This window comes from Anser cygnoides, chromosome 17 (genome assembly GCF_040182565.1).
Source record: "Anser cygnoides isolate HZ-2024a breed goose chromosome 17, Taihu_goose_T2T_genome, whole genome shotgun sequence".
NCBI classification, from domain to species: domain Eukaryota; kingdom Metazoa; phylum Chordata; class Aves; order Anseriformes; family Anatidae; genus Anser; species Anser cygnoides.
The window spans coordinates 15709597-15724656 of NC_089889.1; the positions used below are offsets into that span (position 1 = coordinate 15709597).

A 15060-nucleotide genomic window follows, 5' to 3' on the forward strand; every position below is an offset into this window, starting at 1 on the left:
TCCAGGCTGCCATTCCCTATGTGGCTGCACAAAATGAGGGTGTAGTCAGACTGAACATCAGCAAGAAGTTGGAATCCAGACCTCATTTTTTAAGGCAAGCTTCTGAGCCGTTCTTCACCCTGTGTTGTAATTTACTTTTGTAGCTAGAAGGTTAATTGCGTGCTACATAGAGCTGTGGGCTCTCTGATTGAAGGTGCTGTTGATAGCTAAGTGTTGGTGTAGCTCTGATTTAGTCCTGCTTGCCAGAGTGATAAATTATGGGTAGGTTTCTGAGAGAGGACTGTTGAAGTTCACAGGCTGCTGAACTTGGACCTGCTCTCCAGGAGGCAAAGCCTGGTGCTTACCTAATGCTGCAACTCGACGCTGAGTCAGTATTTCTCTGGGAGTCTGCCTGTCATCCTCTGGGTTTTGTGCTGTGACTGAGCATCTCCTTCCTTTAGATCCAGTCCCCAGATTTTACCAGCACTGATGATGGCTACAATCCCTGTGCTGACAAGTGCCAATATTGAGGGCAGCAGTTTGATCAAGAGGATGGGTTCATGGCATTGCACTGTCAATTTCCCACATCACATGTACTGCAAACAAGGTTGTGGTGCCATGATTGCAGCCACAGCCCCTGGGTACAGTCTGTGACATCCGACGTTGGTTTTCCATCTTCATTTTGTGCTGGCCCCATACATCTCAGTGCTGTGTTCGGCACAGTGAGGATAATGCCATTCCCCCAGAAAAATGTGATTACAGGCCCTGCTGCCAGCTGGTGCCTGAGGCTTCACCATCCCCACTCTGTCCCCACATCAGGCTCAAGGAAACCCCCCCCAAGCCCTTACCTGTGCATGAAACAGGGAGAGGCAGATGCAGGGCCAGGCCAGCAGCAGGAGGCACTCAGCGGCTCTGCCAGAGGCTGTTTTCAAACTGCATCTTCTGTCCTTTAATGACGGCTCAGAGATATTCCCGTAGGTCGGGAATGGTGAGGGATCCTCACCTGCTCCAGGCAGCTTAGAACAGAAATTAAATGGAAAAAGTGGATTGTAGTTAAAAACAACACTTTAGATTTAAACAGAGGAGCAGAGATGAGGCTGGAGCCTAAACCAGGAGCTCATGACAGAAAGGGAGCAGTGGCACAAAAGGTGTACACCTCGTTCTGGGGGCAAATCCTCACCTCTGTGCCCTGGTGATGTTGAGCGCCAGGCATGTCTGAGGCCAGGCAGTGGATGTTCGAAGCCCCGTCGCTGGGTGAGACCTCCCAGAAACATGGGACCACAGCAGTGTCCATAGCCCACCTGGAAGTGCCTGTTTTAGCCACGGGGATCAGGGATCCATCCCTCCTCCATCCCTGCCAGGCAGGCACGGAGCCAGGACGGCCAGTGCTCACCTCTTCCCTGCAAGCATCGCTTCCCTCCTTCCCACGCCCTGCTCAAGGCTGGCAAGGGGCTGGCCGAGGGACCCTCAGCTTGTCCTGTCGTCTTGCAGAAACTGCTTCCCTTTGCCCTGCGCAAAATGGCCCTGAGTTTGGAGATCTGCAAAGGAGCCTGCACTTCACTGCATTATAAATAGCAGCAACCACAAAATTCCTGCAATGCTCCGTGTCAGCTCCTGGCATCACCGAGGAAAGCCTTAAAACTGTTTGTCCAGAGGCAGTTAAGATTGGTGAGAAGGAATAGTGACAGGCTGGGTGAGCCAGGGGCAGCAGGACCTTCCCCAGGCATAAAGTGGATCTCATTTACTCCCTAAATTAACCAGGGTCAGTGACTGGGAGCATCCCTGCTCCCCGCTCCCTCCCTTTGTATCTCAAATGACTCCGGCATCTTCTTAAGCCCTGTTTAGCACCTAGAGAAACCATCTGGATACACAAAAGGCACTTGATAAAAGCCTTCCTCTTTAATACAGAGCAGAACTATGTAGGAAAAATGTGCTCTGAATTGGTTAGAGACGTGTAGAAAAGTCCTTTAACAGCCAGCACTTTCTGCAGAAAGCCCAAGAGAAAAATCACCACTGCATGCCTTCCTGAGAAAGGTATTTTTTATTTAAGATACAAAGCATTATTGTGTTTGTGAGCTCCCCTTCATCTGCATTACTCCACTTAAAATCCCATTTAAAAAATATGAAATAACTCTGTTTTCTTTAAAGATATATAAAACCTGTTCCCAGAGGGATAAAAGAGCGACATAAAAAAAGGGACAACTTTAGTAAAACAGCACTGCCAGGGGGCATAATAAATACATAAATTACTCACAACCAGCAAGGCATACTCACAAACTGCAGAACAAGCTACTGGAGTACAGAAATGTCTTAGCAGGCTGCAGAGAACCAGTGCAGTGATGCAGTGCCCTGCTGCCTGGAGCTGCAGCCCCTCTGCTGCCCAGCGGCAGTGGTCTCCAGGGGTCACAGCAGTGCCGATACTGCCAGTCTAGGAATTGCCTGTGGGTCTCTAATCCTCAAATATTCAAACCTGTGGCTTGAAAGAAGCTGCAATGCTTCTGGAGCACAACATCTGGAGCCCAACAAGCTCCTGTCCAAGTACAATGGCTGTCCTGGTTCCAGTTAGGACAGAGTTAATTTTCCCTCATAGTAGCTGGTAGGGTGCTATGTTTTGGATTAGGATGAGAAGAGCGCTGATAACATGCTGATGTTTTAATTGTTGCAGAGCAGTGCTTACACCAGGCCAAGGACTTTTCGGCTTCTCGCTCTGTCCTGCCAGCGAGCAGGCTGGGGGTGCAGCAAGAGCTGGGAGGGGACAGACCCAGGACAGCTGACCCAAACTGGCCAAAGGGGTATTCCATACCATCTGACGTCATGCTAAACAATATATAGGGGTGGCTGGCCGGGGTGGGGGGCCGGCTGCTCGGGGATAGGCTGGGCATCGGTCAGCGGGTGGTGAGCAATTGCATTGTGCATCACTTGTTTCTTATACATTATTATTATTAATACTATTATCATTATCACTATTATTTTTATTGTTATTATATTCCTGTCTTAATAAACTGTCTTTATCTCAACTCACAGGCTTCACTTTCCCATTTCTCTCCCCCATCCCAGAGAGGGAGGGGGGAGGGTGAGCGAACGGCTGTGTGGTGTTTAGCTGCCAGCCGGGTTAAACCACAACAATGGCTCATACCCCTCGCCACCCTCTGCGATGCGGCAGATGGGGGAGGCAGTGGCACCGCAGCTCTGTGGAAAGGGGGATGTGTGGAGTAGGGGTGCTCAGGGAAGCCTCAGGAAGCCTAGCAGCCTCCTGCCATTCACCCACAGGACCTGAGGACCACAGGCTGGCACCCACATCACTACGGGAGGCTTGTTGTGTCTCCCTCTGTTCCAGCTGTTCTCTTAAGCTTGTTGGTTCCTTTTCCCATCACTCCTCCTGCTCCTTATTCTGTTCCACTCCGCTGAGAAAGGAAAAAGTTACACATCTCAGTCCTTGTCCTCGAGCTGTTCACAGAGAGACCATGGAGATGCCGTGCTGCTCAGATGGTGCTAGGGAAGGAGAGGAGGAAAGAGGTTTGCAGCTCACAGAATTTCCTATAGCCAGCACTGGGAGGTGACAGCAGCTAGCAGGCTGGTAAGTACGCATCCACTAGCTGCTTGTGTGCTGTTCTCCAAGGCCGACTGCTGAAGTTCAGGTGATGGGGCTAACCAGCAGCTCCTCTGATGTGCTCACACCTTGCCCAGGTCCCAGCAGGCAGGTCACCATGCTGCCGCTCACAGCCCGTAGGCCTCCTACACCTGGGGTCAGGCTTGGTGTAATAGCGGTGGTCGTGGCAAAAGCTTCAAGCCCTGGGGCAAGACCATCAACCAGCCTTCCTCAGCTACTGTCCCCAGTATCATCTCTATGACAGCTGGCCTCATTACAAAGGTCTGGCTCTGATGAGTGTCTTGCTGTTTATTCGAGTTTGGGATCAGGAGGAGGTGGGAAGGAAGAGGGAGCAGCTGTGGAGGACTTCTTAGGGTCCCATAATCCCCACAGCCCCGTCTTACATTGCACATATAACTAAGAACAGAGTTTACTTACACATATTGCCAGATGCATTTCTGTCTAATCAGTCTTACGTATTCTAACCTACTATCTTTGCAACAATGATTGTAATACAAGTTATCCTGTATGTGGGAATCTGATGAATGTATATCCACTAACCACTAGTTGTAGAAATTCTTGTTGGAAAGGCCTCTGGATGTGGCTACAGGCAGTTTATCTGTGTTTGACATTGAGAAACCATTCATTTTGTTTTGAAAGAAGATAGCCAGGGCACCACACCTTCCCAAAGGATCAAGAAATAAAGAGCATTCCTACTCTATTGTCTGTGTTAATGACTATTGTCCCTTGTTGTATCATCTGGGTTCACAGAGAAGAGTTTGGCTCCATCACCTCTGCAACTCTCCTTCGGGTAGTTGTACACTGCAATCAGATCACCCCTGCACCTCCTCTTCATTAGATGAAGGCATCCCACCTTCACAGTTCCTCCTTGCAGGACATGGGCTCTAAGCCCTGGCCCACCCTGGTGGCTCTTCAGCAGATCCCCTCCAGTCTCTCAGCATCTCTCTTGAACGGGGGCAGCTCAAAACTGGGGACAGTGTTGCAGGCGGGCTTTCCCCCAGTGCTGAGTAAAGGGGCATAACAGTTTCCCTCAGCACACTGGCCACTCTCCTCCCAAACAAAGCCCAGGGTGCCGTTTGTTTTAATTGCAATGAAAGCTCACTGCTGGTTCATATTCACTCTGGCATACACTATAACCCCCAGGCCCTTTTCAGCAGGAACAGTGTATCAGCAAGCAAGCGGTGCATAGCATGGTCCAGCTTCTCAGCAGTCTAAATCCAATGAAACTGAGATAAGGTTTCTCATTAGAGATACTGAAATGGTCCCTTATATACTGAATTATGCATTCATAATGGCAATTATCGTCCACCATGGCTTGTTATGCTCTTTTTAATTGGTTAATGATTTTATCCGTACACTGAGCACGCACTAACGTTGTAGTTATTGTTAGCACAGTTCATCCCACTTACTTTTATAAGCTATATTTAGATATTTTCTGTCCTGCATTTCTTTCACCATGTGATACCTCAGGTGTCTTTTGAGTCTCTTCATTGTCCTTTGAAGGATTACCAGCATCACTCCCGCTGATTATTACCTGCGTGCTTATCAGTTGAACTCCTGAGTTCCCCATTAATTCAGTTGCAGTTAAAATAACCAGGCATTTTTTCAGGCCCATACAGCATTTTTTTAGCCTGCTCTTTTCACCACTGGAAGTATTGGCTTTTTCAGATCTGTCTCTTAATATATCTTGTGCATTTAAATAAAAGGACTGGAGATAGCCTATACCCCTATATCACACTTATGCTGTAAAGTAAAATACAGAGGTAGGGCCTGAGGAATGCCCATGTGGGTCAGTAGTGTTAGGGCAAAGAATATGCAGAGGAGAGAGCAGATTCCCCATGAGATGCTGATGTCTCCAAAGTGCCTACAGGGAACCTGCCTCTTTATTTATGGTCAAGCACCAGGTCACATCATATGCAGGGGAATAATATCAACCCTAATGGGACTGCAGCCGCTCTTGCGGCACCAGCATCGCAGCACCAAGGCAGAGCTGGGCTTTCTCCTGCATTCATGAAACCATACACTAGGAGGAAAGTAACAGTGAGGAGAGTATCTTCTCCACCCTCCGCAGACAGTGGGACTGCACACATGGGCTGGCTGAGGAAGCCACAGGAATGGAAAAGGCTCAGGGAGCAGGAGAGCTGGCCCCTGAAAGGGGTAGATGTGCAGAGCTGCTTCTCTCCCCTCTCCTCTGCTGCTTTCTGCTCTGTGTTCTCCCAGCACAGTTCAGGATATCCTCTTAGCATGTTTGTTGGAGCTTGTTCTGACATTTCAAAGGACCATTTTGGTGAGATTACTGCATTACATCCTTAATGCAGCAAGCACAAATTGAAGAGTCAGCAACTCCAAATGTTAACTTCCAGGGAGCATGCTTTATTATTATAAATTCCTAACCACCTTCATTCATTTTTCTTCGCTGTCATCTCAATTGTTCTCTTCTCTTTCCACCCTTCTATTTAAGGTGTTTTGTTTTTAGCAGATCCACCTTTATGGGCTTCTGCACTCTACTGCAGCTCCAGCTGTGCCTCACCTTGTAGCTGGGCTGGGCTGTGGAGGACCAAGACAGACAACATCTTGCAGACAGCAGCAGAGAGTAGTCCTCTATAAAAGCTGCACAGAAAACAAGGAACATGAGGTTTGAAGGCCTGACGGACCACTCGTGGGTCATAGGCCAACTGATGAACCTGATTTCTGCTGGCATGATGCCTGCACTGGCCCTAAGGCAGGGCCAGGGGTGGTTCTGCATGGAAAAGGACATCCAGGTCACCTCATCTTCTTATGCAATAAAGGGAAAATGAAATTTGTGTATGAAATGTGATGAAAATAAAGGAGACATATGATTCAGAGCATCACTCAGTGCTGCTAAGGGCAGTACAATGTCTCCTTTAGCATGGCGCAGTGCTGCTGGGCTCCACAGTATCTCCGAAGGCTTCACCATGTGCTGTGGCAAAAGCCCATGGATTTGAACACTGAAGCTACTGAAATTCAGCTGTTTCCATTAGGGAAATTTCTGTTCTGACCCATAGTTGTAGAAGGTGCTTTTTTGTTTGTTTTTTGTTTTTTTGTTTTTTGTTTTTTGTTTAGCATTAGTAAGCAGTTCCTAGAAAGCAAATGAAGCAGTCCAATTACATCTGGCTTCTCCCAGGAGGTCTCTGAGTTAGTAAAGTTAATTAATTAAGGAAGGCAGCAAACAACCTATCACAAGGGGAATACATTACCTTCCTTAGCTGACATTAAAGTTGCTTTTGTTCATCCTGACTCTCCTGACATTGAGTCTGGTCAGCAGAAACTAAAGAAGGGACACCCAAGCAGCAGAGGGATAAGAAAACCTGAGACTTCGAAGGGGAAAAGCATATAGCAAAAGGAGTTTACTGATCCAAAATACTAAAAGCTGCCTCCTGCACTTACCTGCCTTGCCACAATTTCTACCCCATGGGCTCTGTCAGCTCCTTGTCTTCACTCAATGCAGCACTAGTGCATCTTTGAGCATTTTCATTTCCAACACTCATTTTCTCATCCTGTTCCTGTATTCCCTGCAGCTTGGCCTATTTACAGCTGTCCTTTAACCATTTCATGAATTAACCCTTCTGTCACTATATATTTTTACATCCACTTCCAGAAGATATTATGAACCCTTCTCCAGAGCCACCTGTGCTATGACAGTCACCACAGAACCACTGACCATGGTCTTCTGCCTGCTACATTAGTGCTCATTTGCATTCTCAAAGCATATGATTTGATGGCAACTTTTTTGGAGCGTAAACTGTCCAATCATCAGATATGTACATGGACTCCACAGTGGTAATCAGGGCTTTATGAATCTCCACACAATAATGAATTAATAAGATAGCAATTTATCAGCCTGACATCTCTTCGTCTAACAGGAATAAGAAACAAGGCGAAGAAAATGGTTGCTGAGCTTTTCCCCAGACTAAAGTATTTGTGCCTGGTGCTAGTGAACCATAAGATAAAGCAGCATAAAGGTTTCATGGGCTCTTTCACAGCCTGGTTGTGCTATGCTTACAGATTTCTTCCTAGCCCAGGGTGTTCCAAGTCCTGAACCCTGAGTCAGTGTAATTTTCAGCCCCTGAACCTCTGGTTTTACTGCACTGAAGATGTGCAGAGCAGAAAGCCTTTCTGCTGGAGCCTGGCACAGAAGGTCTGGCCCTGCATTTTGATACCTGCAGTAGGATGCACTCTGCTAACCAACTACAAAGAGCAAGGAGGATCTGAAGAGACCCCAGTGTTGCCTTAGAACAAATAAGCCCCTCAGCTGGATCTGTTTATCACAGGACGTAGCTTAAACAGGAATGCATGTAGGAAGGCTACAGAACAAAATGATGAAATGGCAGGATCCCTCCCCAGAATCAGACAGCGTTCCCGCAGGTGTCCTAAGGGAACTCCAGGACGAAATAGCTCTTACAGGCAACCTCTGGCTTAAAGCCACCACGGGATTAGAGAATTTTTACAGGTATTGCTGTTTTAACTAATGACAATTCTAAAAGACCAGAATCTTCAGGCATTTGTAGGGAAATGGCTAACGCTCATGTATTGGGAAAGAATTGATGCAGCTTTTCTCAGGGGAAGTCAAGCCAATACCAGCCTCTACCAAAGGAGCCCACAGTCACCTTCCAGAGGAGACGTGGTTGATACTGTCTGCTCATAAAGAGCACATGGTGAGGTCCCCCACAAGAGGCTTTTAGAGAAATACGGCTGCCCAAAGAATAAAGATAGATAACAGATAAATAGATAAATATATGGTTAAAAGGCAAGGTGCTAGGAGTGAATGGGCAATGGAGTGGAGTGGAGGGAGGCCAGCAAGGAATTGCCTGGGTGTCTGTGTAGCATCTGTGCTGCTCACCTTACTCATAAACAACCTGGAGAACAACGTGAGTGCTTAGGGGAACAGCTTGCTGCTGAGGCACTGTGGCTCAGGGGGCTAAGGACGGAGAGCTATAAAAGCACAGTGTGATAAAATGGAAGGTGAAGTTTACTGGAAATAAAAATATAAAGTCAAGTGCATGGGAAAAATACTAATTACACATCTCCAGCGATGGTCTCTGAGTTTATTACTGTCATTCAGGAATGAGGTAGTAAGACTTTAACAGCTAGTCCCATGAATGCATCAGCTAGCACATAAGAAAGCAAATCAAATTATAGAAATAACAGGACAAGAGTAGACAGATACATAATATATATATATATGTTTTACTGATAAAACCATGATAAACCTCTACCCAAATACTGCATAGACTTCTGGTGCCTCTCATTTGACAGGAGATGTAGAAGAGCTGGAAGAAGGTGGAGAACATTGCAACAAGGTGAACGAGTTCATGGGAGGGCTTCTGTTTGAAAAGCAGCTGAATAGTTCAGGAGATTTCAGAAGGAAATAGAGGTGACTGTAAGAAATATCATATGATTTTATAAAATCCTGTATACCTTAAGGGAAGTGTCTAGAGAAGAATTGCTTGCTCTCTAACGCTAGTTTAGCAGGCATCCTATGAAACCTGCAAATAAAATGTATGAAACAAGCAAAAGGTGGAATTCCTTCACACTGTATATAGTACAGCAATGGAACTCCTTACCTCAAGATACTGCAGGTAATAAAATTTAAATACATTGAAAAGGCCATTGGACAAATTCATGTAATAAAATTCTATCCTAGTCTAATAAATAAGAAAGTGCTGTCAGAAACAGCCCGGGCCACTCGCTGCTGGTGAAGCTTTCTGGAGAAGCACTGCTCCACGCTCATCCAGTTCCCCCAGCCTCACCATGGCACACACCAGTGCACAGTGGCTCTGCTAGAGCCAAGAAAATGATAAGAAAAAACCCTGCCCTGAAAATAAACTATACCTAAACCTAAATCTCTTCTGGAAATGGAGATGAGGGAAAGAGGGGATCAGAACCAGGGAAATTAGGTGATTGCAGGGGCAGGGGGTGAAAAAACACATACAGTGGAAGGTTACGCACTGCATACAGGAAGAATATAAACTGTGGAGATAGAGGGATAATGGCTCTTTCAGCTACAGCAACAGGGTATTTCAACATCCTCCTAGGAGGGCTGGGCAATAGGCTGACACTAGCCAAAATATCAAGCCTTCCCCAGAGAGGAAAGGGCTAGAGGTAAAAAGGGTACAGGGGAAACAGACAACCCAGGAAAAACAGGGAAAGGCTGTGGAGGTGGCAGGGCTGACCAGAGACAGACAAGAAGAACAGCAGAGATTGGCAGCTTGGTACAGCAGCTCTCCCAGAAAGCACTGAGGACCCTCTGGACATGCTCCACAGCATCCTGCTTGGAGCTGTGTGCAGAGGAGAGGAAGTGGGCCCTAATGTCACTGCAACCTCCTCATTCATCCTGGTCATATGGGATCTAGTTAAACGAAGACGAAGTCTTACAATTTAGTAAGATCTCAAAAGGGGAGAGGACAAAGCCTGAAAACTTCATGGCTAGGATTAAAATAAACAAAGGAGAGGAAACTACCACAGGTCAAGGGCTGTGGAGCAGGACAGGAAAAGGGGTCAGATCTTGGAGAACATAGAGGAGATAGCTACCTTACAGAGGAGATAAATGGGGCCAGTGCTTCTCCTGTTATGCTTTATAAAGAGGTAAGAAGGGAGATATGGCTGCTCTGAGGGTTAGAGAAGGATGAAGATGAAAGATGCAGGGAGCAAAAATCATTTGCTGTCTTCTCTCAAGTCTTGTCTCAGACCAGCTCATGGGAGACTACAGAGGGCAGGAGCAGCAGCAGGACAGGGACCTCCTCCTGCTCCAGGTTGCAGGGAGGCAGGATGCCACTGTGACCTTGTACAGCCACTCTCTTTCTCTCTGCTCTACAACCTCTTCATATCAAAGCAGCAGTAGAAGATTATGGGTGATAGAAGGCTCTGGGTGAGAGACAGGAAAGTGAGAGCACAAGTGTCCAGCAAGCACAAACCTGGCAACCCTGACAGCACTTCATTAGAGAAGTCAGATAACATTAGTGTGTTCACCCACTCCTCTGAACAAAAGGAAGCTCTTCTGCATGCATTAGAAAGGCAGGGCTGCATGGCAGAGAAATCCTGTCCCAAATTCTTTTAGCCATGGTTTCAAAGCGCTGCAGCTCTGCTGTCAGCAGCTGTCCTGCTGGTGTGCCTGCAGGCAGCTGCAGCTTTATGCTTGTGGAGGGGCCACACAGTGGCCCTTAAAGCACAGAAATGCAGAGCATTTGGTTTACTTTCTAATGCCCAAGTATTGTGAAACTGTGTTGTAAGATCTGTCATTTAAAATCCCTGTCTGTGGAGTGGGACAGTTGGATAAAGGCATGGAGGAAAACTGCCTTCTTAGGATCTCAAACTATGCAAGCCTCCCAGTAGCCCTGAGGCGGTCATTAGGTGCTCCTGCCACAGTTGTAACGTGGGCTTGATCAAAACAAGCTGTTCTCCTTTTTGACACTGACTGGTTTCAGCAATGACAGACCTAACTCCCTGGACTCTGGCCTTCAGTAAAAAAGGCCTGAGAGGCACTAATAAAGATGAGCACTGTCTGTTATCCATGTGGCAAGCCTGCCAGAAGATGACAGCACTAAAGAAAGGACCACATCTTTAGACTACACATGATCTAACGCCGGGCATGCTGGCACCCTTCCAGAGAGGAAAGACGATTAAATTCCAGCCAAAGTAGTTCTATACATTTGTTTTTCCTCGCAACAGCAGTCAGGGACCCATGCCACCAGAGGGATATCTCAGGGAAAGGACAACCAGCAGCTGAGCTACCAATCCTAACAGCAAGTGAAATCGTTATCTTGGAACCGTTTCTGATATCCCCAGCTGCTCTGAGCCAATGACCTTTTCAGCATGTTCCTCTCCAAGGGTGAGTGAGTGGACGCCTGCCACATGCAGGCACAGCCTCGCTGCTCCCCTCTGCCCTTCTGCTGCACGGCTGCATTAACCGCAGCCACCATCCAGCTGGGCGATGCATGCCCGCCCGTTGGCCGCAGGGTGCTCTTCGACTCACTGACCGATGCTTGCTCTGATCCTCCGGCTGGGGAGAGCTCACGGCTCCTTCAGACCCTACCTCTGAGTCACAAAATAAGCGGGGTCAGAAGAGACCTTTGCAAGTCTCTGTCTCAACCTCTAATCAAAGCAGGGCCAACGACACCAGGTTGCTTAGGGCCCTCTGCTGTTGGTGTCTGAATGCCTGCCAGGACAAGAGATCCTGCAGCCCGTGGTCTTCATCACCATTTATGTTGTCAGCTCCCTAAGCTGTGACAGTCTCCGGATGCTCGTGCCCACGACTGCTAAACTGTGCCCCCTTGGCACTTGCAGTCTGGACCAGTTTCAATGCTGGAAGCAAAATCCTCTCGTGTTTCTCCTGGCAATAAGAGAGATGTCACCTCAGCTATTTAATTTGGGGTGAAGCATAGAGTTAATGTCTCACTTTCTGTACAAATTAGCTTTTCTGCCCTGAAGTTCTGGTCAAATTCCAGTGAAGGTAATTACACTGAGTTCACCTAATTCCCCTAAAGCCTGAGCTGAAGACATTATTAAGGAATAATTATTTCTTAATTTGCTTTGTACAGTGTCAAATAGTTGTCATGTGGTACTGCCAGCGTGGCTGTGTTTTCACCATGGTCACAAAGCAGCTGATGACTCCGTAATATTTCTTGGCTGTTTCCATGATGTAGCATTTATACAGCAGATTTGGAACTAAAATTTAATCCATTATGGCTGTAAACAACACACTCCAATGTGAAGCAGGTGTAACCTATGCTGTCTGCTGAAAATATGAAATAATAACTCTGAGAAAATGGTGAAAATCTAATAGTCTGTCCAGCTATTTGTCAGCATGTAATGTCCCCTGCATGCTGCTGTTACGGGGAGGGTTGGTCTCTCTACATATGTGTCCCTCTGCAGTTGCTGGAGCTTTCATCTGCATAAGCAACAGAGCCCACATCACCACCTGTCTTGTCCTAAAGTACATGTCCAAAATAGGTCAGATGAACAGTGCCTGAAGGTGCCTTTTTTTCTCCAGATACTACAAAGGGAGCCCACAAAGATGTGATCAGACAGAGGCATTTAAAAGTAGGAGGAATAAATCCTCCAGTGGATATCTTACCATGTATTTGAGCATCCTCACTGATCTCTGCCTAAGTTTACTCCAAAAACTAATGGAAGAAGACAGGGACACTGCTAACTCTGTCCCTATAGATGTTCATCCCTTGCATGTCACGTTCTGCAGTGTTCACATATGACTTGCATGTTCATTCACATCAGCTATGAACTGACACAGTGACACCACCATCAGGTAAGGCCTAGTAAAGTTGTCCATTTACCTTTTCCCAGTCTGAACACAGACCTGTGCCAAGCCTGTGCCCTTGGACAAAGCTTGCCTGGTCTCTGCTTCTATCTCAGAGCAAGTGGGGATTGTCTTTAGTCAACCGAGCACCTTGTATTTATTGGGGCATGATGAGTCCTGACAAGTGGGAAAATGTGGTCCAGGTAATGCTGAGTGGTGAGAAACTAAAGGGAAATTTTGCAGTGTCTGAATCCGGTGTGTAGAAGCAAGTCCTTTTACCAAAAGGGAAGGTGGTGAGCAAAACCAGGCAATCCCCAACCCCATCCCCACCCCTGCCCCATACACAGCTGACTGGAACCCTGGAACAGTCATTTGCTATCCCTACTGACCCCACAGCCCACTTGAGATCATCAAAGGCAACAGAGCCCATTTGTCTATCCTTAACTCCTTCTGAGACAGCATGTCCAGAGAACTATTCTCTTACAGGAGCTTTTCTATCCCGTAACAAACTGCATTCAGCATAAAAGCAATTCTATCCAAGAATAAGCTGCAGGCTGTATTTCTTCTAACACCCTAATCTCTCTGAGAACAGAAATGGGCGGCAGCTCGGGAGTCTGGGGAGTCTAGAGAGGAGTTCGGTTTATTGCCTGGAACATAACCCAGCATAAATGGAGCCATGACGTATACATGGAATTTATTCCAGTGAGACAAGGACAAAGGCTATTAGGAAAATGAGCTGGACCTTTCTGATAAGCTGCTACTTTCATTGCTACTGAGCATAAATCACAGCCCCCCTGTGAACCTGAACACATTTAATTTCCCTCCCTTACCTTCTCTCAGTAAGATCTGTTCTGTCCGGGGCTTCGTAAGGGTCCAGAGGCATCAGTTTCCAGCTTCACAGATAAGACCGTAGGAGAAAAGTCCATAGAAAACAGTTTATTAGAAAGTTGGCAAATGGGCAGGATGGGGCAGTTCAAAGAGGAGAGTGCTGCAGACATGTACCTGGATACAAAGCAAAGCGTGCTCTGGAAGAGATGAAATGGGTAGTTGTCACCCCCATCCTAGCTTGTCATCCCCTCTCCTAGCACAAAGGAGGCAAGGAGTAAGAAGTAACTGCATGGAGAAATGAAAAAGCAGAAATATGTTTTGTTCAGACGCAACACACTAGTAGTCCTAGGTACTCACTGCAGCAAAATGTGGGACAGAACAACTCCCAGAATCATCTTTTTAAGTAGCAATCAGACAATAAGAAATTCATGTGAAAACACATCAAATTAGATCATTGGCTTTCACATTTCACCTTTTGTCCTGACAGTAGGAAGCTGTTTTTCCTCTCCTAGCCTGGTGTTTTCTCACCATGTATGATGCAGGGCTGTGTCAGGCTGGGGTCTGGAGCTGGACGCAGGTTTCAGTGGGTGGTTCACCTGCTGAGCTTGGTGCTCAAGGTTGGCTCCAGCGTGGTCTCGCACCTTGAACGAGCGTTAATGCAGTGGCGTGCTGCTGGGGCATTAGCCACTGGTTATACAGACCTCATGACAAGCCTGCTGCCTCAATAAGGACCCAGCAAGCCCAGCAAGCTGGTCCACCCTGGGCTGGAAACTTGGATTTTTTTATTTTATTTTATTTTATTTTATTTTATTTTATTTTATTTTATTTTATTTTATTTTATTTTATTTTATTTTATTTTATTTTATTTTATTTTATTTTATTTTATTTTATTTTATTATTTTATTTTTTATGTGTATTACTACCTGCATCAGTTAGTGAGTGCCAGCTCCGGTCAAGCTGGGCTGCTGTAGCTGTGCCTTTCTTTTACCACTTCACTTTGCTGGAATAAACCTGTCACGGCATCTCCTTTCAAATTTTCTGGGGTCGGTGGGGAGTCCAGGTAAAGCAGTGTGTTGGTGATCCTGAAGGCAGGATCCAGAAGGGGTGAAGGAGGCTGGCAGGCTGCAGGAGAGCCCTTATGCACCGCACTGCGACATAAGGCCCACTCCAGTAAGGCCTGCATGAGTGAGGCCTCGAGCACGCCCCGGAGCAGCAGCCCTTCGTGACCAGTTCGCCATGACTGGGTATAGGTCATGGCTTCATCTCCTGGCTCCGGAGGCGGCTGGAAGCAGTATCTGGCACAGCACTGCACAGGCCACCGGCCGTGTCGGGGACAGCGCCGAGCAGGCCCGGTCCTTCTGGCAGGAGC

The 15060-nt window shown here is 47.0% G+C and overlaps 1 long non-coding RNA gene across 1 annotated transcript in view; it reads right to left on the reverse strand.

Moving 5' to 3' along the window:
* LOC125181325 (uncharacterized) overlaps nucleotides 1-1700 on the reverse strand; it is a 28727-nt gene extending 27027 nt beyond the window's left edge. The window contains exons 1-3 of the long non-coding RNA XR_010825498.1: nucleotides 1373-1700; nucleotides 1160-1280; nucleotides 828-995 (exon numbers count right to left, since the gene is read on the reverse strand). This is a non-coding gene — a long non-coding RNA (uncharacterized lncRNA). The remainder of the gene's footprint in view (nucleotides 1-827; nucleotides 996-1159; nucleotides 1281-1372) is intronic.
* Between the last annotated feature and the right edge of the window lie 13360 nt (nucleotides 1701-15060).